This window comes from Carcharhinus amblyrhynchos, chromosome 8 (assembly GCF_965287045.1).
Source record: "Carcharhinus amblyrhynchos chromosome 8, sCarAmb.v2.hapA, whole genome shotgun sequence".
In the NCBI taxonomy this organism is placed as follows: Eukaryota; Metazoa; Chordata; class Chondrichthyes; order Carcharhiniformes; family Carcharhinidae; genus Carcharhinus; species Carcharhinus amblyrhynchos.
The window spans coordinates 31,750,118-31,776,605 of NC_137331.1; the positions used below are offsets into that span (position 1 = coordinate 31,750,118).

The 26,488-nt window shown below is 47.6% G+C and overlaps 1 long non-coding RNA gene across 3 annotated transcripts in view; it reads right to left on the reverse strand.

The window, feature by feature from the left end:
• Window positions 1-26,488, reverse strand: part of LOC145346501 (uncharacterized) — a 174,356-nt gene that overhangs the window by 107,658 nt on the left and 40,210 nt on the right. The gene's annotated exons all lie outside the window — the stretch shown is intronic.

Genomic DNA, 26,488 nt, shown 5'->3' on the forward strand with positions numbered 1-26,488 from the left:
TAGAGGGATATGGGCCAAATGGGGCAACTGGGATGAACTTAGGGCTTTAAAAAGGGCAGCATGAACAAGTTGGGCCAAAGGGCCTGTTTCCAAGCTATAAGCCTCTATGACTAGTCAGATCAAAGATAGCACTCTGGTTCAATCAGGGTTCAGGTCTCACAACCTAAATCAAAACTGAAACCAGACACATGAACAAACTCGTTCGGAAACAGGAACAGGCCATTCGGCCCTTCGAGCCTGCTCCGCCGCCACTCAATAAAAGGTCATGGCTTAGATCATGACTCAACGCAGTGCACAACTGAGGGGGTGCTCTAGTGTTGGTGGCACCACTCTTTAGATAAGATATTGAACCGTGGCCCAGTCCGCCCTCTCAGGCGGATGTGCTCTGCTCCCGGCCAACACTTATCCCTTGACTGAACCAAATATCACTTGATTATCTCATTGCTGCCTGTGGGAACTTGCCATGCCCAAGTTGGCTGCTACCTTTCCAACATTTACACAGTGACTACACTCCCAAAGTATTCTATTGAAGATTGTGACAGGCACTCTGTTAAGTGTAAGTCCTTTTTGAAGAACCCACGTTTGTTTAGAATTGAGCTTTGCTGGCTCCCTCATCCGGTTGTATTTATTATTTGTGGTGACCACACAAACAGGATTCATGGCTGTGGAATACTTGTGGCCATGGTAACCGGAAACATCAGCATGTGCACTAGACTTTGACATAACACTGGAAAAAGGGAATAACTGTGAACTCAACTGTTGAAAGAAGTCACTGGCCCTACAGGCCTTGCTAGTTTAGCAGAGCACAAAGCCATTTGCAGCATTCATTTTCATCAAATTTTGTGTCCCACTTCTTGCCTGGATGCATTGCTGGTAACCATCGTCCAAAGATATGTGGGTTAGGTGGATTGGCCATGCTAACTTGACCCTGGTGTCAGGGGATTAGCTGGGTAAATATGTGGGGTTACAGGGATAGGGCCTGGGTGGGATGGTGGTCAGTGTAGACTCAATGGACTGAACGGCCTCCTTCTGCACTGTAGGGATTCTATGGTTGTATGGCGCAGGCAGTCAGGCATCCCAATGGGTATTACTGAGGAGGTACTTGGGACCATTACTAAGAGTCGCGAAGGTATGGTAGACAGGGCTACCCTTAGCCACACCAGCTTTCCATACATGTAGGACGGAGTTTCCCCCCTCCTCCCCATATGTATGCATTCCCACCACCTCCCCCCCACCACCATATGTATGCATTTCTCCCCCCCCAACCCCCACTTTCTCTCTTTCACACACAAACATTAAATGCACAGTGACAAGGCCTTTGAAAATTGAGCAGGCTTGTGTTAAATTGAGCGAAGGACCGATGTCTTGGCACAAAATACTACCGCCTTTACATCCTTGTTACTTCAATTCGATGTGAAGCAGTCGAGGAAGACACAACGGAATTCTTTGGCCTACATTTTTTTTTAAAAAGGCAACATATTTGGCCATGCCAAGCGTCACACCAGCGGGTCTTTTGACTGCTGCGGACTGCATCAGGTAAATAAACTGATACAACTACATAAATAATGAAAGAGGGTGGGGACCAATTCAAAAGGCCAGGTCATGTGACAAATATAAGCAGATTTCTTTGTCTGTGAAAAAGGTTAGCCAAAACATTTGATAAAAGCAAATTACTGTGGATACAGCTTTTCTGCTATCAGGCCTTTCACACCTTCTATTCTCTCTATGGACTGCCATTAGCAGCCTTTCCCCTTGTTTTTTGTGGCTGTGACTCATCTTCCATTCCCTCCCCCTGCAGTATAAATATCTCCCACTTTCTTTGCTTTTCAGCTTTGACAAAGGGTCATCCAGACTCAAAACATCAGCTCTTTTCTCCCCTTACAAATGCTGCCCAACCTGCTGAGATTTTCCAGCATTTTCTCATTTGATACCTGAAACATTAGCTTGTCTGCTCCAGAGACACCCATCAACCTGCTGTGTCTCTGGCATCCTGCAGTTTTGCTTCAGATTTCCAAGTATCTGAAATGATTTTGTCACATTGCCAGCATGTGTAATGATCATTTCAACGTCTTTACATCAGGGGGCAAATAAAGACTTCAGGTCCTACAGTATTTAGGTGATTCACCCAATCCAACAGCACATCGCTGCATTAGCTATAGTCTATTTGGAATAACTCGTGTCACTCACGAGGGAAGTGTTCTGGAACACTCTGTTGCAATGGAAAATAAAAAAAGAAAACCAGACTTCCACTGTTTTCCATCAGGGTGCCAGACCATCAGCATGGAAACACTGAATTTCCAGCACTGGTGTCTTGTTCCTACATTCTCAATAGAATAAACGTTCAGGAGTGTTTGTTGCTATAAATCCCTGAGTGGGGACTTCAGGTTTAATCACCATCCACCCTTGCATATTACCTCAAATTGGGCAAGATCTCATGCAGCCCAAAGGAGGTAGGATTGGAGCTGGGACTGGGAGGGAAGCTGGAAAGGTCCGTGTTGGGTTGGAGGCTCAAGTCCAACTTCCACTGGGTCCTGGTCAAGCAACGCTTGAATGCTCATCCCTGGGGTCAAAACCCATCGCCGGCCTTTGCCTCCCCTCACCTCCTTCAGGCTTCCAACCCTCCAGGCTCTCCATCTCCCTCCAATTCTGATCTCTTGCTCATCACAGATTTTGATCTCCCGTCACTGGCAGCTGCACTTTTAAGCTATCCAAACCCTAAATCGCTCTGCCTGTCGTACATAAAAAGACACCTCAAAACAGGAAGAGCTGGACAAGTTCAGCAGATCTGGCAGCATCGGTGGAGCAGGAAACAAAGTTAACAACTTGAGTCCAATATGCCTCTTCTCCAGAACTGTTAAGAACAGTCACGTTGGACTTAAAACACTGGCCAGAATTTTACCGTCTCACCTGGACGGGCCTCACAGAACGGAATTCTCCGTTGGCCTCAGGTAGGATTTTACGACGTAACTCTGCAGATACTGCCTGACCTTTTCCAGTATGCAGCTTTTATTTCAGATTGTTTTCAGCAGTGCTTTTCAGGAGGTCCATCAGGGTCAAATTGAATACTGAGGTCGACAAGAGTCCAGCTCATTGAAGAAGCGTGCAGGAGAGGGGATTGTGACAAACATTTGTCCTTGGTCAAGCTTTTGGCCCACCTGCCTGCAGGGGAGGTGATGGCCTAGTGGTATCATTGCCAGACTATCAATCCAGAAACTCAGCTTACGTGCTGGGAACTCAGGTTCGAATCCCGCCACAGCGGATAGTGGAATTTGAACTCAATAAAAACTATCTGGAATTAAGAATTTACTGATGACCATGAGGCCATTGTCGATTGTCGGAAAAATCCATCTTGTTCACTAATGTCTCTTTAAGGAAGGAAATCTGCTGTCCTTACCTGGTCTGGCCTAGATGTGACAACTCCAGAGCCACAGCAATGTGGTTGACTCTCAACTGCATTCGAGCAACTAGGGATAAGCAGTAAATGCTGGCCAGCCAGCGACACCCATGTCCCACGAATGAATAACAAAAAAGACCTCCTTATATGGCTCACTATCTAGTGTTTGTGACTTTAAAGGTGCTACATAAATGCAAGTTGTTGCTATTTTGTAGACGGCAGTTTGGGATCGCTGGGAGGACAATACTAGTGCTTACAATCAAGCAAGTGGCTCTGTAAAGGTAACTTCACCAAGGCTAAAATTAGCCAAACTTTAAAAAGAATTACAGTATAGGGTGGCCACTTTCCAGAAAGATCTATTCCAGGAGGGCAATGATCGCATCCAGAATTCTCCAAGCTAAAACGCGGCTTGCTTTTCCAGGAACATTGCCAGGCGACTGCATCACACTCGTGTGTCAATGTTCATGCGTGTAATTTAACGCATGCACTGGCGAATAAGCGGGAGGGGGAGGGGGCTAACTCTTGCACACAGTGATTGTGCAATCTGAGTTTTTTTATATAATCAAAATTTCTTGCGGGTGACAGAGTGAGGCTGAAGATTCCATCTCCTGCAGGCACTGTCTTCATAACAAGACAACACTGCTCTGCCCAAGACCACAAGGAACGACGAAAGGTCATGAACGTAGCCCAATCCATCAAGCAAACCAGCCTCCCATCCATTAACTCTGTCTACACTTCCCGCTGCCACGGAAAAATAACCAGCATAATCAAAGACTCCACACACCACGGACGTTCTCTCTTCCACTTTCTTCTGTCAGAAAAAAGTTACAAAAGGTCTGAGGTCACGCACCAACTGACTCAAAAGCAGCTTCTTCCCCGTTGCCATCAGGCTGTTGACTGGACCTACCTCACACTAAGTTGATCTTCTCTACATCTTAGCTATGACTGTAACACTACATTCTGCACTCTCTCCTTTCCTTCTCTATGAACGGGATGCTTTGTATACTGCGCAAGAAACAATACTTTTCACTATATGTTAATACATGTGACAATAATAAATCAAAAATCGTTGACTTGCTTGCTCTTCCCCAAGCCGCCAAAACCTTCCCTGGAGAGGTCAGCTGTGCCAAGTGCTGCCGGGGAGTCGTGTCACCGGCAGTGACTGCGATTGCCGCAGCCAATGGGGTTCTGGGTGGGGTGGAAGGCCTGAGACAGGTCGTATTCACTGACCATCATAGAACGAGTCCCACTCTCTTCCTGTGGTGGGACAGCCACCACAATTTGCGTTCTGACAGCACCTGTAACTTTGAGCACAAAGGGGAAGAAAAGAGACAAAATGGCCAAGGTGGAGGGGTAACTTAAAGCTCAGGCAATGACGTATGTGTTTCAGAGGGTCATAAAGATGATGGTGTCGGGGGGATGGAGAGCGTTTGGGAGAAGTGATTAATAGTGAAGGAGATTTTAGCATCGGGGAGAACAAGGCCTTGGAAAGAATGAATGATTTAATTGCTCAGCCTTGGGGAAACTAGGCACAAGTGTAACGCAGCACCAAAACTGATTACAGTGAAGAATAGGCCAAATGCAGAGCTTGGCAAGATGCTCCGGCTTATGGACGATTTCTGTGTCCAATGACATTTGTAAAAGGGGAGTCATGTGATACTGAAGTGCAAATGGACAGTCCTTGTAACCAAGAGGAACTGGGATCACGAGTTCCATCATGGTCAAATAGGGCACTGAGGTCAACAACAGTCTGGTTCAGATGTAGTGTGCAGGAAAGGGGATGGAGGCAAACATTTATCAGGAAACTGAAGAAAACGGTTTTAATCTCCCCCCTCCTATGTTTCAGCGATGGAAAGGGTGACGCATCCGAGAATGTGCATCAGCAGGGAGGTAAGGAGAGAGTGATTCAGCTGGTAATGGATGAGGACAGCGAGGTACCAGCTGCATACACATGGCTGAAGGCAATGGTGCCAAGAGGCTTTCAAGAGAGTGGGAATTCCTGAAGGGATCGTGCAAAGAGGCTAATTCTGGAGATGGCAGGCTAGGAATGGATGGGAAAGATTGGAATCAAACATTCCCACGAAGTAGAGAGGAGAGGAATCATTGAAGAAGGATGATGTGGCCAATCATTGTGAAGATTGCAGTAATTTAGAGGGGAATAGGGAAGGATGAGGTGCCACAGTCAGCGAGAACATTGCTTGGGCCTTTGGCTTTGGCCGGTCTGGTGCAGTGGAGTAAGTGGAACCTGTTGCAAGGATTTGATTGCAGATAGATGCGGACGTGCAAAGTGGTGATGCATTCAAAGACAGAGAGAGATAAGCAGGACTGGACAATAATGGGAATAGAGAGCGAAGCTGGGTCTTTTCAGGAGGGGATAAGTGAAAGAAAGGGGATAGTGACTGGGGTGAGGGGACCATTAACAAGGGCAGTTGGCGTGTGGTTTTCTGTAGAAAGGGTCTAATTGTTGAATCCAGAGCGTGGCCAAGGTGTTTCAGAGCACACACCAAATCCAAGGTGGTGACCGCCTTGCACTTGGCATGCTCAGTGTAGGTGGCTGCAATCCTGATCACAATCTCCAGGAAAGCACTCAGCACCGCATGGGTATCCTCGTAGAACGAACCCGAGACAGAAACGTAGAAACCAGAAGCAGGAGCCGGCCATCCGTCTCCTGCTCCACCACTCATTTTGATCATGGCTGATCATCAAATTCAATATCCTGGCCATTCCATGCCCCCCCCACTCCCACCCCCTCCAATATCCCTGGATCCCTTTAGCTCCAAGAGCTATATCTGTAAAATATAGGTTCGCTTGACTTGGTCACAACGAGCCAGGCAGCGGACTGCTGATTTGGTGATACCCTGGATATCATGAAGAACTTTGCAGTGCCACTTTGCCCTGCCTTTACCACCTTTCCCTCTGCCAGATCTGAGGATTGAAAAGGGAAAGGGAAGTTCAGTTGTTAGCAATTTAGTGGTGATAAGGGAGAAGGGGTGGGGATGAGATAAGCGAGATTTGTTTTTCTATGTGGTGCAGGGAGTGCCAGAGAAACAGAAGCAGTACCCAGGCTGGAAAAGTCTGAGAGAATCCAAGTATTGTGCAGCTGCAATTGTACAAGGTGCAAGCTATACAGTCATCCAACAGATTTGACCAAGAGCGGATATTGGTGAGCCCGCATTTCTGAACTGCAGAGTAAAATACGGTGTTTGAGAGATTACGCTGACCACTGTGGCACAGGGCAGTTCGGCAGCCCATTGTGGCTACACAGCACGATCTTCATTACATCCTCTTGGCGTCCTCCACCCTGTCTTATAACATTAGGAGCAGGTGGCACAGTGGTTAGCACCGCTGCCTCACAGCGCCAGGGACCTGGGTTCGATTCCCAGCTTGGGTCACACTGTCTGTGCGGGCTTCGCACGTTCTCCCCATGTCTGCATGGGTTTCCCCCCCCGAGTGCTCCTGTTTCCTCCCACAGTCCAAAAACATGTGCTGGATTCGAACAGGCATTGAAGTGTAGCAACTCGGGGATTTTCACAGTTACTTCATTGCAGTGTTAACATAAGCCTATTTGTGACGCTAATTAATAAACTTTAAACTTAAGATCTCCTCCCCCGGTGTCACCTCCTGCAGTGAAAGCGACTTTACCGGTTGCAATTTGGTGGCCACCTCTCCGGTACTGTAACCGATGGAACATGACACAGACACACGAGTCAGAACAGTGCCCAAGGTAATCCCCTACCCACCATGAGGTGACCCTGAGGTGATCCCCAGACACACCCACTTTCCACCAGAGATGAAGGGCTTACCCTCTGTCAATGCTGGAGTACCATATTTGCCAAGATGCCAAGCTGAATGTGCCAGGGTCCTTCCTGCTCCAGGTAGCCACTCAACTCACCAGAAAGGAGTTTTTTTGGGTGGGGGGAGTAGCCCACAATGCTTTAAATTAAAAAAACCCGGACTTGAGACAGTTTTCTAACGCATGTCAAATTCCTGCACGTTAGTGACCACACCCATGTCAGATGATCACACAAACATTCCAACCTGAATACTTCAAATAATTATTACTAAATTTGATTTAACGATTCAGTTAAAAAGATAAGTGCACTGTCAATAAATCCTGGATAATCAGACTCCCCACAGTGCAGGGGGCAGCCTTTTGGCCCACTGAGTCTGCACCGACCACAATCCGGCCCAGCCCCTATCTCCATAACCCCACGTATTTACCCTGCTAGTCCCCCTGACACTAAGGAGCAATTTAGCATGGCCAATTCCACCAAACCTGCACATCTTTGGACTGTGGGAGGAAACCGGAGCACCTAGCGGAAACCCACGCAGACACGGGGAGAATGTGCAGACTCCACACTGACAGTGGCCCAAGCCAGGAATCGAACCCAGGTCCCTGGCGCTGTGAGGCAGCAGTGTTAATCATTGTGCCACCATGTGCCTTATGGTAACTTTCATCAGAGTTGTGCAGTCCCCTTTGTAGGCAAGTGAAATCTGAAAACGCAGCTATCTGTTCAAGTATCTTTTATTTCTCGAGCGTTCAGTGCCTCAGGAGAAAGTTGAAATGGTCTAGTGCTTGGGCTGCATACAGCACCAGAGGGCGGGTGAAAACATCACTGCTCGACTCCTTGCTGCCCCGTCTGTAATACTGAGGTTTCTCCGTCTAGACAGCAACCTTTCAATTTAAAACTCTACAAGACCATGTCGTTTTGTTTTCAAACTTAATTTCACATTAAGGACAAGGCAGCATTCTGTATATCTGATTCACAATCACTGGTCCACACAAACTCCACCTTAGACAGGAGGCTGTGCCAAGACTGATGGATGATAAAACAAAACGCACTGACTCACACACTGGGCCCGATATAGCCTGGCACTGTAATTGAGTCAGCGGCACAGACTGGCACAAAGGAACAGTGAAAGAAATTATCTCCAAGGATTTTGGTCAGCAGGGATTGAGCTGTGTCATATGTTTATAGTGAATCTCTGCTCACACGAGAGATATAAAATCTCAAAATACAGCTAGCCCAGAACTTCACATCCTCCACACTCACCAGTAATGACTTAGAAAGCTGCATCTCAAACAGTACTGGGGGGGTGGGGGAGGGACAGAGACAGAGAGGGAGAAGGAGAGAGAGAGACAGAGACAGAGAGGGAGAAGGAGAGAGAGAGACAGAGACAGAGAGGGAGAAGGAGAGAGAGAGACAGAGACAGAGAGGGAGAAGGAGAGAGAGAGACAGAGACAGAGAGGGAGAAGGAGAGAGAGAGACAGAGACAGAGAGGGAGAAGGAGAGAGAGACAGAGACAGAGAGGGAGAAGGAGAGAGAGACAGAGACAGAGAGGGAGAAAGAGAGAGAGACAGAGACAGAGAGGGAGAAGGAGAGAGAGACAGAGACAGAGAGGGAGAAGGAGAGAGAGAGACAGAGACAGAGAGGGAGAAGGAGAGAGAGAGACAGAGACAGAGAGGGAGAAGGAGAGAGAGAGACAGAGACAGAGAGGGAGAAAGAGAGAGAGACAGAGACAGAGAGGGAGAAGGAGAGAGAGAGAGACAGAGAGGGAGGAGGAGACAGAGACAGAGAGGGAGAAGGAGAGAGAGACAGAGACAGAGAGGGAGAAAGAGAGAGAGAGAGACAGAGAGGGAGAAGGAGAGAGAGAGAGAGACAGAGAGGGAGAAGGAGAGAGAGAGAGACAGAGACAGAGAGAGAGAAGGAGAGAGAGAGACACAGAGACAGAGAGAGAGAAGGAGAGAGAGAGACACAGAGACAGAGAGAGAGAAGGAGAGAGAGAGACAGAGACAGAGAGAGAGAAGGAGAGAGAGAGACAGAGACAGAGAGAGAGTGGGGGGGGAATGAAATAGAGAAATGGGGTTAGGGAGAGAGAGTGAGAGACCGACAGAGAGAGAAAGGGGAAAGAGGTTAAGGGAGGGGGCAGGAGGTTGGAGAGAAAGGGAGATATGGGTGGGAAGAAGAGGGGTTGAAAGTAAGAGAGAGAGAGAGATAGGCAGCGAGAGGGAGGGTGTGGTAGCATGACCCTTTTAAGAACAAGATTGTTGAGAGCCAAGTGATCGTGACAGACCCTATGGAGAGGCAGCGCGGGGGAAGCTGAGCCAATCGCATGAATTCTGGGATGGGGAGAAATGTCAGTTCGACCTGGGGAGAGCAGACGTGTATTGCAGTTGTGCCAGACACTTATCTGTCTTGTTGTTAATAAATCTGTTATAACTTGGAGCCATGAGTCAGCTTCACAGCTATTACAGAGGGAGGAAGAAAGAGAGACAGAGAGAGGGAGAGAAATTAGATTAGATGAGTTTAGATTAGATTTAATTAGATTAGTATAAACTACATTTACAGATTTGGAAAGGGTGGTGCTTGTTCTTTAAGTCTATCAACTTTGAATTAGAATTCAGTCTGCACGGAGGGGTATCTGCAAACACAGATTTGTCAGGGCAGTGGAGGGGGGAGGAGAGAGGGAGAGGGAGAGAGAAGCACATTCTGACAAGATACAAGTGAAATAAAATAGCATGAGAAAAGGTCCCCAGTGAACAAATCGCATCTGCATTAACATCAATAAGCCCCATTCTGCATTCTCACCATCCAGAGCTGCTGCTATCACTTTACACTAACGAAAATAAGATGCTGATGCCACAGTTAATTAAAAATTTAAAGAAAGGCTATTATTAAACTGGAAAGAATGCAGAAAAGATTTACCAGGATGCTAGCAGGACTTAATGGTTTGAATTATAAGGAGAGACTGGATAGACTGGGACTTTTTTCTCTGGAGTGTAGGAGGCTTAGGGGAAATCTTATAGAGGTCTATAAAATAATGAGGGGCATAGAACAGCTAGACAGTCAACATCTTGTCCCAAAAGGTAGGGGAATCTAAAACTAGAAGACACAGGTTTAAGGTGAGAGGGGAGAAGTACGAAAGGGTCCAGAGGAGCAATTTTATCCCTCAGGGGGTGGTGAGTGTCTGGAACAAGCTGCTAGAGATGGTAGTAGAGGCAAGTACAATTTTGTTTTTAGATGGTTACATGGGTAAGATGGCTGTCGGGGGATAAGGGCCAAACGCAGGCAATTGGGACTAGCTTAGTGGTTTTTAAAAAAAGGGGGCAACATGGACAAGTTGGGCCGAAGGGCCTGTGTCCATGCTGTAAACCTCAAAGACCCTATGCAGAAGGTGCTCCCCACCCTCACTGTTAGTGGGCTGCGTGCTGATGGACTGGTACCTTCCCGGGTCCTAGGCTGACGGCTGAGGGACACAGGAAAATTTGGGGCAGGGGCTGCAGTGACTCATTCAGGCTTGGACCGCCCTCTGTCAGAGGCTGAGGGTCTGGAACTGGTTTAAAAACCCTCTGGCTGCAGGTAGAGACATGAAACTGAATTTTGTGTACAGATAGAGCCCGTAATTAAACATAATGAGGTTCCCCAGAGTACCACATAGAGGAGTACTGGAAAAAGCAGCAGATCTTTATGTAATGTCCAATGTTATGCGCCTTTTACAAATGAAGTATTACTTTTGGGAACAGAAAAAGGAGAAGGCATTGGGACCTCTCTTAGACTGGTGGCACTTTAAGAGGATCTGTGCAAATATTAATAAACCGACCCTGCTGGATCAGGTCGAGTCAGCTTCATTTATATAACATGGATTGGCTCCAAGCCTATATTGAGCCTGATAAACATGTAATCCAGCCTGGTGTGCTACTCCAGTGTAGTACTGAGGGGTGTGAGACACAGCAACATGCAATCTTCCAAAGAAAACATTAAACTGAGCAAGCGTCCGTCCCCCTCTGAGATGGTTGCGAGAGATATCATGGCCAGTCTTCAGAGGGCAGGGGAGTTCACCCCGGTATCCTGGTAAATATTATTCTGTCAACCATCGGGGCAGCACGGTGATTAGCACTGCTGCCTCACAACGTCACGTACCCAGGTTCAATTCCGGCCTTGAGCGACTGTGTGGAGTTTGTACATTATCCTGCGTGGGTTTCCTTCGGGTGCTCCGGTTTCCTCCCACACTCCAAAAATTGTGCAGTTTAGGTTGACTGGCCATGCTCAATAGCCCCATAGTGTCAGGGGACTTCGCCAGGGTAAATACAATGGGTTACAGAGATAAGGCCTGGGTGGGATTGTCATCGGTGTGGGCTTGATGGACCGAATGGCCTCCTTTTGCACTGCACGGATTCTATGAACATTTCTCCCTCAACCAATCCCAGAAACAGATCACTTCCCTCAGAGCTGTTAGCGAGCTCTCGCTGTGTACAAACAGGCTGCCACAGTTACCTAAACCGCAACCTCAAAAGGTATTTTATTGGATGGAAGGCACTTTGGGAATCCTGGAAAGGGGAAAATCCAAGTTATTCCTTCTCATTGGGAGCCATCTCTGTCCAAACTCTCAATCTACAATTGCCGACAGGGCTAAGTGGACTATACTCAGCAGAAGACATCTTGCTTTTTGCTTTGACCCTGTCTGTTCCACTCGGGCCTCGGGTCACTGTCTGTGTGGAGTTTGCACGTTCTCCCCGTGTCTGCATGAGCTTTCACCAGGTGCTCCCACAGTCCTAAGACGTGTCGGTTAGGTGGATTGGCAGTGCTAAATTACCCGAGTGTGCAAAAATGTGTAGGTTAGGGGATTAGCTGGGTAAAGTACATGGGGTGACGAGGTAAGAATCAGGACAGACTTGATGGGCCGAATGGCTTTCTTCTGCTCTGTAGGGATTCTAGTCTATGACAGCTTTTCCACTGACACATTTAGCGAACCAAAACGGGATCAGACCAGAGTCCCCCCTACCTCCCAACCGCAACATTTACCACACTGGGCACCAGAACTTGTTGTAGTTTGAATCACTTGAGCCTCAGCTGCTCTGGCCTCATCCAATGGCTGCAGCGCAACAAAAATACCCTCAAACAAAAACAAGCAAATGGGCGAAAAAAAAACACATGAGCTATCGACTTCCCTGGACATCCGAGCTGCGATCGCATTTGACATTTGGGAAGGTTTGGAGCCGGCTGACAATGTTTGCTTGTGACGCATTCCAGGGAATGGAATCAGCTGTCGGAAACACATGCTTTGCTGTAAGGGCGAGAATAATCGAACACAATGGCCATCTGCTGCGGGGACTGTGAGTAACAGGATATGACGAGGCCACCACTCAAGGCCACTGCGGAATTCTTCATTCGCAACTTGCCCGCATTCTAACAAGCGCGGCGAGGGGCTCATCATTCCTTCTGGGGGCGAAGCTGCAGCAGGCTACTTCCAACACATTTCCTCGCCGCCTGGCCCGACTGCAAAAAAAACAACACCATTCCACCCACAATGACCTCTTCGGGCCACAGGCACGCATTCCACAGCAACTGCACACAAGACTCCTTCAAAGAAAGGCAAGCTTATGGACGGCCTTGACACTCTGATTAATCACACTCCCAAGTCCACAGTCAGCACTGAAAAGTGAATTAAGGTTGGCATGAGTCAGAGACAGAGAGAGAGAGAGAGAGAGAGTCAAAATTCTGAAGAGGCTTTTATTCCTCTGAATAGCAAATGATTTTCTGCCCATTTATTAAAATGAACAAATTGATTCCTCAGGTTAAAGGGAGCCCAAAGCTCGAAGGTTGAAGGTGGGAGGGGAAAGATATAAAATTATAGAATCCCTACAATGCAGAATAGGCCATTCAGCCCATCGACTCTGTCCCAATTATAATCCCACCCAGGCTCTATTCCTGTAACCCCACATATTTACCCTGCTAATCCCCCCGATACTAGGGACAATTTAGCATGGCCACAATCATCTTTCTGCACTGTCGGGATTCTATGCTTTTTTTTCTCAGTCATAGAATCCTACAGTGCAGGAGGAGGCTATTCAGCCCATTGAGTCTGCACCAATCACAATCCCATCCAGGCCCTAACCCCATTACCTCAGGCATTTACCCTAACTAGTGCCCCTGACACTAAGGGGCAATTTAGCATGGCCAATCCACTTAACCATTTTTGGGAGCAAATCTTTGTACTGTGGCAAAAAACTGGAGCACCTGGGAGGAAACCCACACAAACATGGGGAGGACATGCAAACTCCACGCAGACAGTGGCCTGAAGCCGGAATTGAACCTGGGTCCCTGATGCTGTGAGGCGACAGTACTAACCACTGTGCTGCCCTAAAAGAGACCTGAAGGGCAACGTTTTCACACAAGAGGGTGTTGTATATTTGGAACGAGCTGCCAGAGGAGGTGATAGAGGTGGGTACAATTACAGCATTTAAAAGGCATTTGGACAGGTACACGGATGGGAAAGGTTGAGAGGGATATGGGCCAAATGCTGGCAAATGGGACTAACTCAGTTTAGGAAACCTGGTTGGCAGGGATGATTTGGGCCTAATGGCCTGTTTCCCTGCTGTATTTCTCGATAATTCTATGAAACAATAAACGCAATGCCCTCTTTAAAAGTAGAGCATCTACAATTACAAACTGTGCAGAAACACCGAGATAGCAACCCACTCACTGTGAATCAGTCGCAGTATCCTTTTCAATAGACACTCTAAGACACTGTGGCTTTAATGAAAAAGGTAACCCAATCTTCATTTCTCCCAGCACGGACCCACTCAAATCACCTCCCCCCACATCCCATCTCATCTCATCCCAAGGGTCAGTGATTCTTACTGCAGCTCAGGGTAAGCACATTCCTCTGAGAGTGAAGGGCAAGGCTAGTAGAAGTAGGGAAGCCTGGATTATTAGGATATTAAGGCCCTGGTCAAGAAGAAGGCACATGACACGCATAGGCAGATGGGATCAAGCGGATCCTTTGAAGAGTATGGAGGGTGTAGGAGTAGAGTTAAAAGAGAGATCAGGAGGGCAAAAAGGGGACACAAGATTCTTCTGGCAAATAAGGCAAAGGGGAATCCAAAGGGCTTCCACAAGTACATAAAGGGCAAGAGAGTAACAAGGGAGAGAGTAGGGCCTCTTAAGGATCAACAAGATCATCTATGTGCAGATCCACAAGAGATGGGTGTGATCCTAAACTAATATTTCTCATCAGTATTCACTGTTGAGAAAAGCATGGATGTTCGGGAACTTGGGGAAATAAATAGTGATGGGTGGAGGAGTGTACATATAACAAAAGGAGAAGATGCTGTAAGTCTCAAAGTGCATCAACGTAGATAAATCCCTGGGCCTGATGAAATGTATTGCAGGACACGAGGGAGGAAATTGTGGGTCCCCTATTAGAGATAGTTGAATCATCGATTGTCACGGGTGAGGTGCCCGAGGATTAGAGAGTGGCTTTTGTTTAAGAAGGGCTGCAGGTAAAAGCCTGGGAACTACAGGCCAGTGAGCAAGTTGTTAGAAGGTATTTTGACAGATAGGATCTACAGGCACTGAGAGACGCAAGTACTGATTAGGGACAGTCAGCATGGCTTCGTGAGTGGAAATTCATGTCTCACAAATTCAATTCAGTTTTTTTAAGGGGTAACCAAGAAGGTAGATGAGGGCAGTGCAGTTGATGTTGTCTATGGGGACTTTAGCAAGGGACCACATGGTAGGTTGTTGCATAAGGATAAATCTCACGGGACCCAGGGTGAGGTAGCCAAATGGATACAAAATTGGTTTGATGACAAGAAGACAGAGGTTGGTTGTAAAGGATTGTTTTTCAAACCGGAGGCCTGTGACCAGTGGTGAGCCTCAGGGATCGGTGCTGGGTCTGTTGTTGTCATTTATATTAATGATTTGGATGAGAATTTAGTAGGCATGATTAGTAAGTTTGCAGATGACACCAAGATCGGTGGCATAGTGGATTTGGTGATCCAGGATTGCAATGGGATCTTGATCTATTGGGCCAGTGAGCTGATGAATGGCAGATGAACTTTAATTTAGTTAAATGCAAGGTGATGCATTTTGGTCCATTGAACCAGATCAGTTAATAGTAGGGCGTTGGGAGGAATTATAGAACAGTGAGATCTAGGGGTACAGGTTCATAACTTCTTCAAAGTGGAGTCACAGGTGGACAGATGGTGAAGGCGGCATTCGGCATGCTTGGTTTCATTAGTCAAAACATTGAATACAGGAGTTGAGACGTCTTATTGAAGTTGTACAAGACATTGGTAAGGCCACACTTGGAATATAGTGTACAATTCTGGTCACCCTATTATGGAAGGGATATTATTAAGCTAGAAAGAGTGCAGAAAACGTTTACTAGGATGCTACCAGGATGTGATGGTTTGAATCTAAAACTAGAGGGCATAGGTTTAAGGTGAGAGGGGAGAGATATAAAAGGGTGCGACAGGGGCATTTCTTTCACACAGAGGGTGGTAATATCTGGAACAAGCTACCAGAGGTAGTAGTAGAGGTGGGTACAATTTTGTCTTTTAAAAAGTATTTAGACAGTTACATGGGTAGGATGAGCATAGAGGGATATGGGTCAAATGTGGGAAATTGGGAGTGGTTAGGGGGTGGCATGGACAAATTGGGCCGAAGGGCTGGTTTCCATGCTGTAAACCTCTATGACTCATGGTTAAGATCAATTCCTGAGGAGGGAGTGGGGATGCTGAACAGATGGAGGAAATGTTTCTCAGATACAGCCTATTTAGCCAGCATGCCCTTGCTCGATCTTCGAGGCTAAGGTGACCATGCTTCTATCATCTGCGTTGTTTGGTAAGATTCCAGTGGCTGTAGAAGTGACTGCTAAGGCTGTTCTGCGCCTGGAAGATCCTGCCGCAAACCAGTCAGGGTGGTGTCGTTGATTGCTCTGGGCTCAAACTGAGCTGGTTTGGGATTTCCTCTTCTTGCATTCGTCTCTCTGCCTCTGATGCGTGCTTGCTTATGAAGGAGGCCGCCCCTTTCTATTGAGTTATTCCAGCTGCAGCGTTCCTGGGTGAGCTTTTCCCAGTATCATCAAATCCCTACAGGGCAGAAAGAGGCCATTTGGCCCATCATGTCTGCACCAAATCTCCAAAAGAACATTTTACCCAGGTCCTCAACTCCGCCGTACCCTAGGAACCTGCGCATTTAGCCTGGCCAATCCACTTAACCTACACATCTTTGGACCATGGGAGGAAACTGGAGTACCCGGAGGAAACCCACACAGACACAGGGAGAACATGCAAACTCCACACAGACAGTGACCAGAGCCAGGAATCGAACCCCGGCCCCTGTTGCAGTGAGGCAGCAGAGCTAACCATCCTGCTGCCCCCAACGCCAGCTTGCTTTGATAAGCGAGTGTCAGGTGTTCTGGTTATGTGACCAGCCTTACTCAGTTATGACTGTCTCAGTATGGTGTGAATGTTTGGCATATCTGCCAGGATGAGCTCCTCAGTGCTGGCCTGTTCTCTGATCTTCAGAAGGATAGTTCAGTTGAAAGTGGTTATGTTTCTCAGCATGACGCTGGCCTACACTCCAAGACTGGCTTACTGGAGCAGAATGGGCAAGACTGTTACTCTATAGACTTTCAGTTTGGTCGTTAGACTTAAATCTCTTTGTACCCTGACTGAAGTCTCTCGGAGGCTCCGCTTGCTTTGGCAATCCTTGCACATCTCATTGTCAATACAGACATCTGGAGAGGGTGCGCTGTCGAGATTAGTGCGTTTATTCACTGCTGCCAGGTTCTGGACTGAAACCTGGAGCTCCAAGTGGGGCTTTCCTGGGAGGGCTTTCTCTGTGCTGCTTGGCAAGCCAAGGTTGTCACATGCATTGGTGGCCAAGTGCATGCCGCATTACACGCCCAGCTCTGAATCACAGCTAATGGTCATCGGCACATCGGAAAACACACACTATGTCCTTGATGACCTGGAGTTGTCTCCCATTCAAACAATATCAGATTTCCACTAAGTCACCATCAGTTAAGGCACTGGAGACCATTACAGGATGGAATGCGACAGTGGCACAGTGGTTAACACGATTGCCTCGCAGCGCCAGGGATCAGTTTCAATTCTGGCCTCAGGTGACTGTGAGGAGTCTGTGCGTTCTCCCTGTGTCTGCGTGGGTTTCCTCCGAGTGCTCTGGTTTCCTCTCACACTCCAGAGATGTGCAATTTAGGTTCATTGGCCACGCTAAATTGCCCCTTAGTGTCAGGGGTATTAGTAGGGTAAATTTATATATATGGGGTTGTGGGGATAGGATTTGGGTGGGGTTGTTGTCGGTGCAGGTTGGATGAGCCAAGTCGCCTCCTTCTATACTGTACATTCTATCATCACTTAGTGTCCAAAAATGTGTAGGCTAGCTGGATTAGCCATGGTAAATGTGTGGGGTCATAGGGACAGGGCGGGGAAGAGGGCTTGGGTAAGATACTCTGACAGAGAGTCAGTGCAGACTCAATGGGCTGAAACGCTTCTTCTTCACTGTAGGGGATTCTACGATATTCCCTCTACATTAAGTGGGAATTACATCCTACATGTTAATTGTGGTTTTGGAGAGGGGGGGGGGGGGGGGGGGTGGGTGGGTGTGAGAGGGGAGCGAAGTGGGGGGGCGGGGAAGGGGGTGAAGGGAAAGTCTGGGACAGTGGCCTATCCAGCCTGCACCAACAACAATCTCACCCAGATCCTATCCCAACCCCATATATATAAATTTACTCTACTAACCCCCCGACACTAAGTGGCCATGCTAAATTGCCCATCAACCTAATCCACACATCTTTGGAGTGTGTGAAGAAACTGGAGCACTCAGAGGAAGTCTGAGCGAAGGGGGCGAAGGGAAAGTCTGGGACAATCTGAGTCAGAACGTTCTGGTGCTGGGCTCGCTCCGGATACCGGAGTACAAAACCTCCACTGATGCTCCAGTGTAGCAATGGGACTGCTCAGGGAGTGCTGCACCATTGGAGGTGTCATTGCTTGGATGCAATATTAAAGCAAGGCCCTTTCTTTCCTGGTGGGTCAATGTAAAAAATATCATGCTTTCATGGGAAGAGGAGTGTTTAATGCTCCCCCTTCCCAGACAAATCTCCTGGTCACATTCACCCATCAGCCAATCCTCATTGAACAGAATACACTGGTCATTATCACATTGCTGTCTGTGGCACCTTGCTGTGCGCATATTGACTGCCGCATTCCAATGGTGACTATCTTCAAAACACAAGCCTTTCTTTCTTCAAGTAGGAATTGCATATATTCATTTTTTTGTGTACCTTTTAGTAATTTATTCCCAAACAAAATTCCAATGCAAAACAGATCCAAGCCTACTAAGACGGGCCATACCTCCCATCTTGGGTGCGATCAAACAAGACCCAAGCTGACAGGATGAGGCATTACACCCCCTCCAGGGCTCGATCTGAGCTTCACCTTAGCCAAAAGGCCCAGGTGGCTTCTAAAAAATTGCTTCAGTTGAAGCCTCAGTCTGATCTCGTTGGCCAAGGCCAGACGCAAGATCAAAAATTACACAGTCTTAGCCAGAACAGCACAAGAAAGCTCCCGTTAATGTTAATTAGTTTAAGAATAGGTACAGAAGTTCAACCTAGGCCATGCCACAGGGTGAACTAACCCAAACCACAAAGGCTTACATCAACCGGCTGTTGAGCACCTCCTGCTGGCCAGTAGAGGGGATTTGCAGTAGCCATCGTCTTGACTCATTGTTTTCGCACTTACACCCACTTTTGTCGTCAGTTGTGGTTCAGCGCGCAGCCCTCTCACCTCCGAGTTTGTGGGTTCGAATCCCATCTGGAGGCGAGAGGGAGAGATCTAGGCTGACACGTCTGTGCAGTAAGAAGGCTCACAACACTAGGTTAAAGTCCAACAGGTTTACCTGTTGAACTTTAACTGGTATTGAGAGACTTCTTACTGCGTTTACCCCAGTTCAACACTGGCATCTCCACGTCATGACTTCTGTGCAGCACAGAGGGAGTGTTGCACTGTCAGAAGCGCTGTCTTTCAGATGAGACATTAGACCAGGGACCATGTAGATGAGGCCCAAGGCACTATATTGAAGAAAATCTGGAGTTATCCCATGTCCTGGTCAATATTTATTCTTCAATCTACACCTCCGAACGGTGGCACAGTGGTCAGCACTGCAGCCTCACAGCGCCACGGATCTGGGTTTGACTCTCGGCTTGGGTGACTGCCTGTGTGGGGTCTGCGCGTTCTCTCTACGTGGGTTTCCTCCGGGTGCTCCGATTTCCATCCACAGTCCAAAGATGTGCGGGTTAGGTGGATTGGCCATGCTAAATTATCCCCTTAGTGTCAGAGGGACAAGCTAGGGTAAATGCATGGGGTTATGGGGATAGGATGGGATTGTGTTCAGCGCAGACGCGATGGGCCGAATGGCCTCCCGTAGGAATTCTTTGATTCTATCTCACTAAAAAAGGACAGGTCATCTGCTCATCATCTCACTGCTGTGTGAGAGACTTTGCTGTGAGTAAAGTGGGTGCCCTGTTTCCTCGGTTCCAACATAGATCACGGCTTCAGAATATTGCAATGGTGAAGCAGCGCTCTGAGCCTAGCGGCGAGCGGGAAAAAAGCCACATAAACAGAAGGTGCCCTTTCAACAAAGGCATCTGTGTTCTTCCTGTCTCTGGGAGCTTGCCACAAACTGGACGCCATTTTTTCCACATCACAACAGCGATCTTGCGTCTTGTACCAGCTGTCGCGCGTTTGGAAAGGTGTGACATCGATCTTAATTCACTCTTTCTTGACGGGTGGAGTGGCAGACTGATTAAACAGTCATAGAAAACGCTAGAAAATCTCAGCAAGCCTTACAGCATCTGTGGAGGTAGAATAGAGCCGATGCTTCGAGTCTGTTTACCCCAGTTTGAGCTCTGTTAGAAGACCCAGTTCTGACAGAGGGTCATCCAGACTCTAAATGTTGGCTCTGTTCTCTCCCCACAGATGCTGTCAGACCTGCTGAGATTTTCAGCATTCTCTGTTTTTGTTTCCAATTCCAGCATCCACAGTCATTTAATGTTCTATTTGATTAGAGTCTGAATGGCAGTGATGGAAACACTCCTTCTGCAGGCGAGCTGGGACTGGGGCAACGACACTTGCCTGAGCTGTAATCTCCATCTGTCAGCACCTTGCAGCATCCAATTTGTGCACAGCAAGCTCCCACAGACTAGAAAAACAGTGGAAAGGTGTGTGGGGGAAGGAAAACTTGCATTGAGATAGCATTTCTCATGAGCATCGGTAGCTGTGTTTGCTATCATTGAGCTGAAGGATCGTTCATTGCGAGTGAAAAGTTTAAAGATTAGTGTCACAAGTAGGCTTACATTATCATTGCAATGAAGTTACTGTGAAAATCCCCTAGTCGCCACACTCGGGCGCCTGATCGGGCGCACTGAGGGAGAATTTAAACGTACCTAACCAGCATGTCTTTCGGACTGTGGGAGGAAACCGGAGCACCCGGAGGAAACCCATGCCGACAAAGTGCAGACTCCACACAGTGTCCCCAGCTGGGAATCTAACCCAGGTCCCTGGTGCTGTGAGGCAGCAGAGTTAACCACTGCGCCACTGCAAAACGGCGGTGAACTTCTCCGATGGAATTGTGGATGCTTACCGCGTCTTTCTCCAGATCCTCCTCACGCCCTGGCTCCACGTACATCATTACCATTTAGAACTGTCCAGGTGGTCAATTCACCGCGATGATTGGTGATTGTATCACCGAACCGCCGTGGGTTACAATTTGGTTCCTGAATAGTGGCTGTATCTGTGACACTGAATAAAGGGTTCAATTCTCAGCCAAGAGTGCAATTTGGCTTCAGTTATTAGTTTCGGAAGGAAAGGAAATGTAAAGTAAAGCGAAATGAAAGGGTGCCTGTCACCCGATGATCAGAGGGGTCTTTGCTCATTGTTGCCACAGCATTGCTAAAACGTGCCTCAGTGTCTTATTATCAAGCTGCGGTCACAGCCTCCATTGTAACAACTGGAGCCCATCCAATGACCCCATCCTTGATTGCTTTAATGGAGGAGAAACAGTCCTGCAAGTTCATTAGCTTCCACAGACACCCAGGGAATACTATTTTCTTTCAGTATTTTACTTTGTATTGCAAACGCACCAAATCTACGTGCATGAGTTCACTGCGCACTGGTGAACTCGCGACTCAATGGGTTTCTTGTTTCAAGGGTTAATTGTGTGCGGCTGGAAGAAGCCCTAATTAGCATTTCAAATCAGCTTGACCGAGGAAATTTGTCAGCATTTTCCAAATCGGTTATACGCAAACAGTGGCTGGCCTTAACAAGTTGCTGGGGCACAGCGGCAAGCACTGCTGCCTCACAGTGCCAGGGACTCCCGGTTTAGATTCCCTGCTTGGGTCACTGTCTGCGCAGAATCTGCACGTTCTCCCAGGGTGGGTTTCTTCCAGGGGCTCCGGTTGCCTCCCACAGTCCGAAAGACTGTGCTGGTTAGGTGTACTGGCCGTGCTAAATTCTCCCTGTGTGTACCTGAACAGGTGCTGGAGCGTGGCGACAAGGGCATTTTCAGAGTAGTTTCGTTGCTGTGTTAATGTGAGCCTACTTGCAACACTGACAAATAAACATTTTAAAAAAAATAAAGCTAACCATGTCTTCACCTGATGTAAAAAAACATTGTTTGCATGGACATTACTCTGAGCTTCAAGCGTCAAAACATGGGAAAATTCAGTCTTCCCAAAATCTTTGACAACAACACTACAGTCATGTTTACTCCAACAGATCCCAATAACGACTGTACAAATTTAAAGAAGATTGGATCAATCGCAGCAAAGCAATGTTACCAACGTCATGTACACGAGTGACAGCCAAGCTGTAGAGGACTCTCGAAAATGGGAAATGAAACAGTTCCTTAAGACAACATTGGACAAACAATATTCCGATCATTTCTGGGCAGAATCATAAGGCTGAAGTAGGAATCTTCTATCAAGTGTACTGGTATATCCTTTCAGAAGCGTAAAAAAAAGGTCATCTCGAGAAAAGACCTCTGCGGTTTCGAGAGATGGTGTGTGGTGCGACACCATGCAGCGGGGGCCGCATCACAGAAATAGTACCATCAAGCTAAATTGCAAAAAAAAGCCACAAAACCCGTGACGCTGCCATTGACAAAACCACAAAAACAAATTGCTGGCCTCCCCCTTTACAAAAGCTGGTTTTATATCACAGAGGATGTTGGAAACTGAAAGTCGTTTAGGAACAGCGGTTCAGAATGGCTGTAAGGTGACAAGTATCAAAATAGATGCATCGTTTGGCTGCAAGCGTTGAAAAGGTGCCTCTTAAAAAAAAAACTGAGGCTCCCCAGTGGGCAGAGATAGCTTGCCTGGTGGCAAACAGAGAGGTAGTGCTGACAGACTAATGCCATTTGGGTCTAGATGCCTATAAGTTTACCCAGTAAAAATAGGGGTGCATCAGTACACAACACTGAAATGGTCTAAAGAGCATAGGGACGAGAGTAAGCCACGATGCCCATTCTACCACTCATAGAATCCCTGCAGTGCAGAAGGAGGCCATTTGGCCCAGTGGGTCTGCACCGACCACAATCACACACAGGCCCTATTCCCGTAACCCCACATATTTACTCCAGCTAATCTCCATGACACTAGGATCAATTTGGCGTGGCCAATCAACCTAACCTGCACATCTTTGACTTCAATGAGATCACGACTCACGGTGCGCAGACTCGATGAACCGAAGGGCCTACTACATTTTGTCTTATGGACTGATCTGTGACCCAGCTCCCTACCACTCCCCTTTGCCCCTAACCCCTTCAATACCTTCAGTTAAGAGATATCTGTTTTAGAATGATCAATTTAGCATCGATCAACATTTGTGGAAGAGTTGTCCAAACTTCTACCACCCAACCTATCTTTGGTGGCGTGGTGGCACAGTGGCCAGGACAGCCACCTCACAGCACCAGGAAGCCAGGTTCAATTACGGCAATGGGTCACTAGCTGTGTGGAGTTTGCACATTCTTCCCATGTCTGCGTGGGTTTTTTCCGGGTGCTCCGGTTTCCTCCCACAGTCTAAAGATGTGCAGGTTAGGTTGATTGGCTATGCTAAATTGTCCTTTAGTGTCAAGGAGATTAGCAGGGTAAAGATGCGGGGTTACAGGAATAAGGCCTGGGTGGGGACTGTGGTCGGTGCAGACTCGATGGGTCGAATAGCCCCCTGTCAGGATTCTGTGATTCAGGGAGGAATAAGTTTCCCACATTTCCAAAGTTTCTTGAGGGGACGTCACTATGTAGCTTCTTATTGTCTGGTATAGGATTAACCCGGTGTCCATTCCCTCTTGGTTGAAGCAACGTAACTGATGAATCGGGAGCAGTAAGAGGAGGCCATTTGACCCTTCTAGCCTGCTGCACCATTCAGTAAGATCAAAGTTGATCCTCAACCCCAGCTACAGCTTCTCGTACTATCCCCATGTCTCTCAGTATCCAAAAATCTATTGATTTCTGACTTGAACATACTCAACAATGGATGAAGAATGTACCAGAATGGGGCGCAGTTGACTTCTTTAGCAAGAGAGTGGCAAACTTTGGAATTTGCTACCACAGAGTGTCTGAAGCAGATTGCACGGATGCATTTAAGGAGAAGCTAGATAATTGTTCAGGGAAAACGGAATTGATAGGATACGAAGTTAGGGGGATAGGGTCTAGGTAAGATGCTCTGTCGGAGAATCGATGCAGACTCAATAAACCGACTGGCTTCCTTCTGCACCGCAGCAATGCTATGCTTATGAAGACGGATGAAATTGGGTGGGAGGACAGACATGTTGACCAGGTGAAGCTAGAGGCCCGTTTCTAGAAAATTCCTTTTCAGCGAGCAACCAAGCTCGCAATACAAGATGCATAGCAAGGAGCAAAAATACTGGGGGTTAAACTAAAACAGTGATCCAGGTACATCCAGAGATCAAAGCACCAATATAAAGATGGCAAGCATTTAAAATAAAAACAAATTAAAAAACACCTCACAAACATCACGTCCAAAGGTTAATGATGAGCGGTACATTACCTTCCATGCACTTTTGGAAGTCCTTTGACCTGTCAGTGCAACAAATATTCGTAATAGGGTTAAACCCTAAATATAAAGGATTGATGAGAGCCACCCACCGACTAAAAGTGGTTTATGAGGGGGAAATTCTCCAGATTCTTCCCTGAATGGGTCGGATTACTCTAGTAAAATGTTTAAAAACTTGACAAAGGGCAGTGAACTGCTTGCTCTGAACTGTGACTGATGATTGATTTCCCACACACCTGTCAGGGAGACCACATTCCAACTTTTTAAAGAGTCAAAATAGTGAAGGAACAAGACTAGCAATTTGTACAGAGGCTTAAAAACAGGGGCGAGTGTTCCCCAGTTGGGAGTCTTCACTTCCCATCAGCTGAGAGAAAAAAAATCATGGAATCCCTACAGTGCAGAAGGAGGCCATTCAGCCCATCAAGTCTGCACTGTCAACAATCCCATCCAGGCCCTATCCTTGTAACCCCACGTATTTACCATTAACCCCCCCTGACATTAACGGGCATGGCCAATCAACCTAACCCGCGTATCTTTGGACTGTGGGAGGAAACTGGTGTACCCGGAGGAAACCCACAAAAACACGGGGAGAAAGTGCAAACTCCACACAGACAGAGACCCCAACCAGGAATTGAACCCGGGTCCCCGGCACTGTGAGGTGGCAGTGTTAACCATTGCGCCATTATGAATGAACATAACTGAGACGAGACACTACATAAGAACATAAGAAATAGGAGCAGGAGTAGGCCATCTAGCCCTTCGAGCCTGCCCCACCATTCAATAAGATCATGGCTGATCTGTCGTGGCTCAGTTCCACATTCCCGCCCTCTCCCCATAACCCTTAATCCCCTCACTTATCAAAAACCCATCAACCCGCGTCTTAAAAATATTTAGCCAGGCAGCCTCCACCACCTCAACGGGCAGAGAATTCCAGAGATTCACCACCCTTTGAGTGAAGAAGTTCCTCCTCAACTCCGTTCTAAACCGCTCCCCCCTTTATCTTGAGGCTGTGCCCTCTAGTCCTACTGTCCTTTCTGAGCGGGAAGAGTCTCTCCACCTCTATCCTATCCATCCCATTCATCATCTTATATGTCTCAATGAGATCTCCCCTCATTCTTCTAAACTCTAACGAGTACAAGCCTAGTTTATTCAGCCTCTCCTCATAGCTCAACCCCCTCAACTCTGGTGTCAGCCTAGTAAACCTCCTCTGCACTCCCTCCAAGGCCAAAATATCCTTGCGTAAGTACGGCGACCAAAACTGCACACAGTACTCCAGCTGCGGCCTGACCAATGCCCTATACAGCTGCAGCAAGACCTCCCTATTTTTATATTCAATCCCCCTTGCTATGAAGGCCAGCATCCCATTCGCCTTCCTGACCACCTGCTGCACCTGCAAGCTGGGTTTTTGCGACTCGTGCACAAGGACCCCGAGGTCCCTCTGCACCGTCGCCTGCTGCAGTTTTTCACCCCGTAAGTAATAATCCTTCCCACCATTATTCCTACCAAAGTGGACCACCTCGCACTTGCCAACATTAAATTTCATTTGCCAGTTCCTGGCCCATTCGCCCAGCCTATCTAGATCCTTCTGCAGACTCTCCACACCCTCCGCGCAATTTGCCGTTCCCCCAATCTTGGTGTCATCAGCAAATTTCGACACCATACACTCAGTTCCCTCCTCCAGATCATCTATATAAATGGTAAATAGCTGAGGCCCCAGCACTGACCCCTGGGGCACTCCACTAGTCACCAACCGCCAATCCAAATAGCACCCATTAACCCCCACTCTCTGCCTCCTATTTGACAACCAATCCTCTATCCACGCTAACACCCTACCCCCAACTCCATGCCCCCTTACCTTCTGCAATAACCTCTTGTGAGGTACCTTGTCAAACGCCTTCTGAAAATCAAGGAAGACCACGTCCACCGGCTCTCCTCTATCCACCGCCCTAGACACATCCTCATAGAACTCCAATAAATTTGTCAGACACAACTTCCCCTTAATGAAACCGTGCTGCGTCTGCTCTATCAAGCAATTCCCCTCAAGATGCCTCGCTATTTTCTCCTTGATCACGGATTCTAACATTTTACCTACAACAGGCGTTAAACTAACCGGCCTATAATTCCCTGCCTTTTGCCTGCCACCCTTCTTAAACAACGGCGTAACATTAGCCGCTTTCCAATCTTCCGGCACTTCCCCAGAATCCAGCGACGTCTGG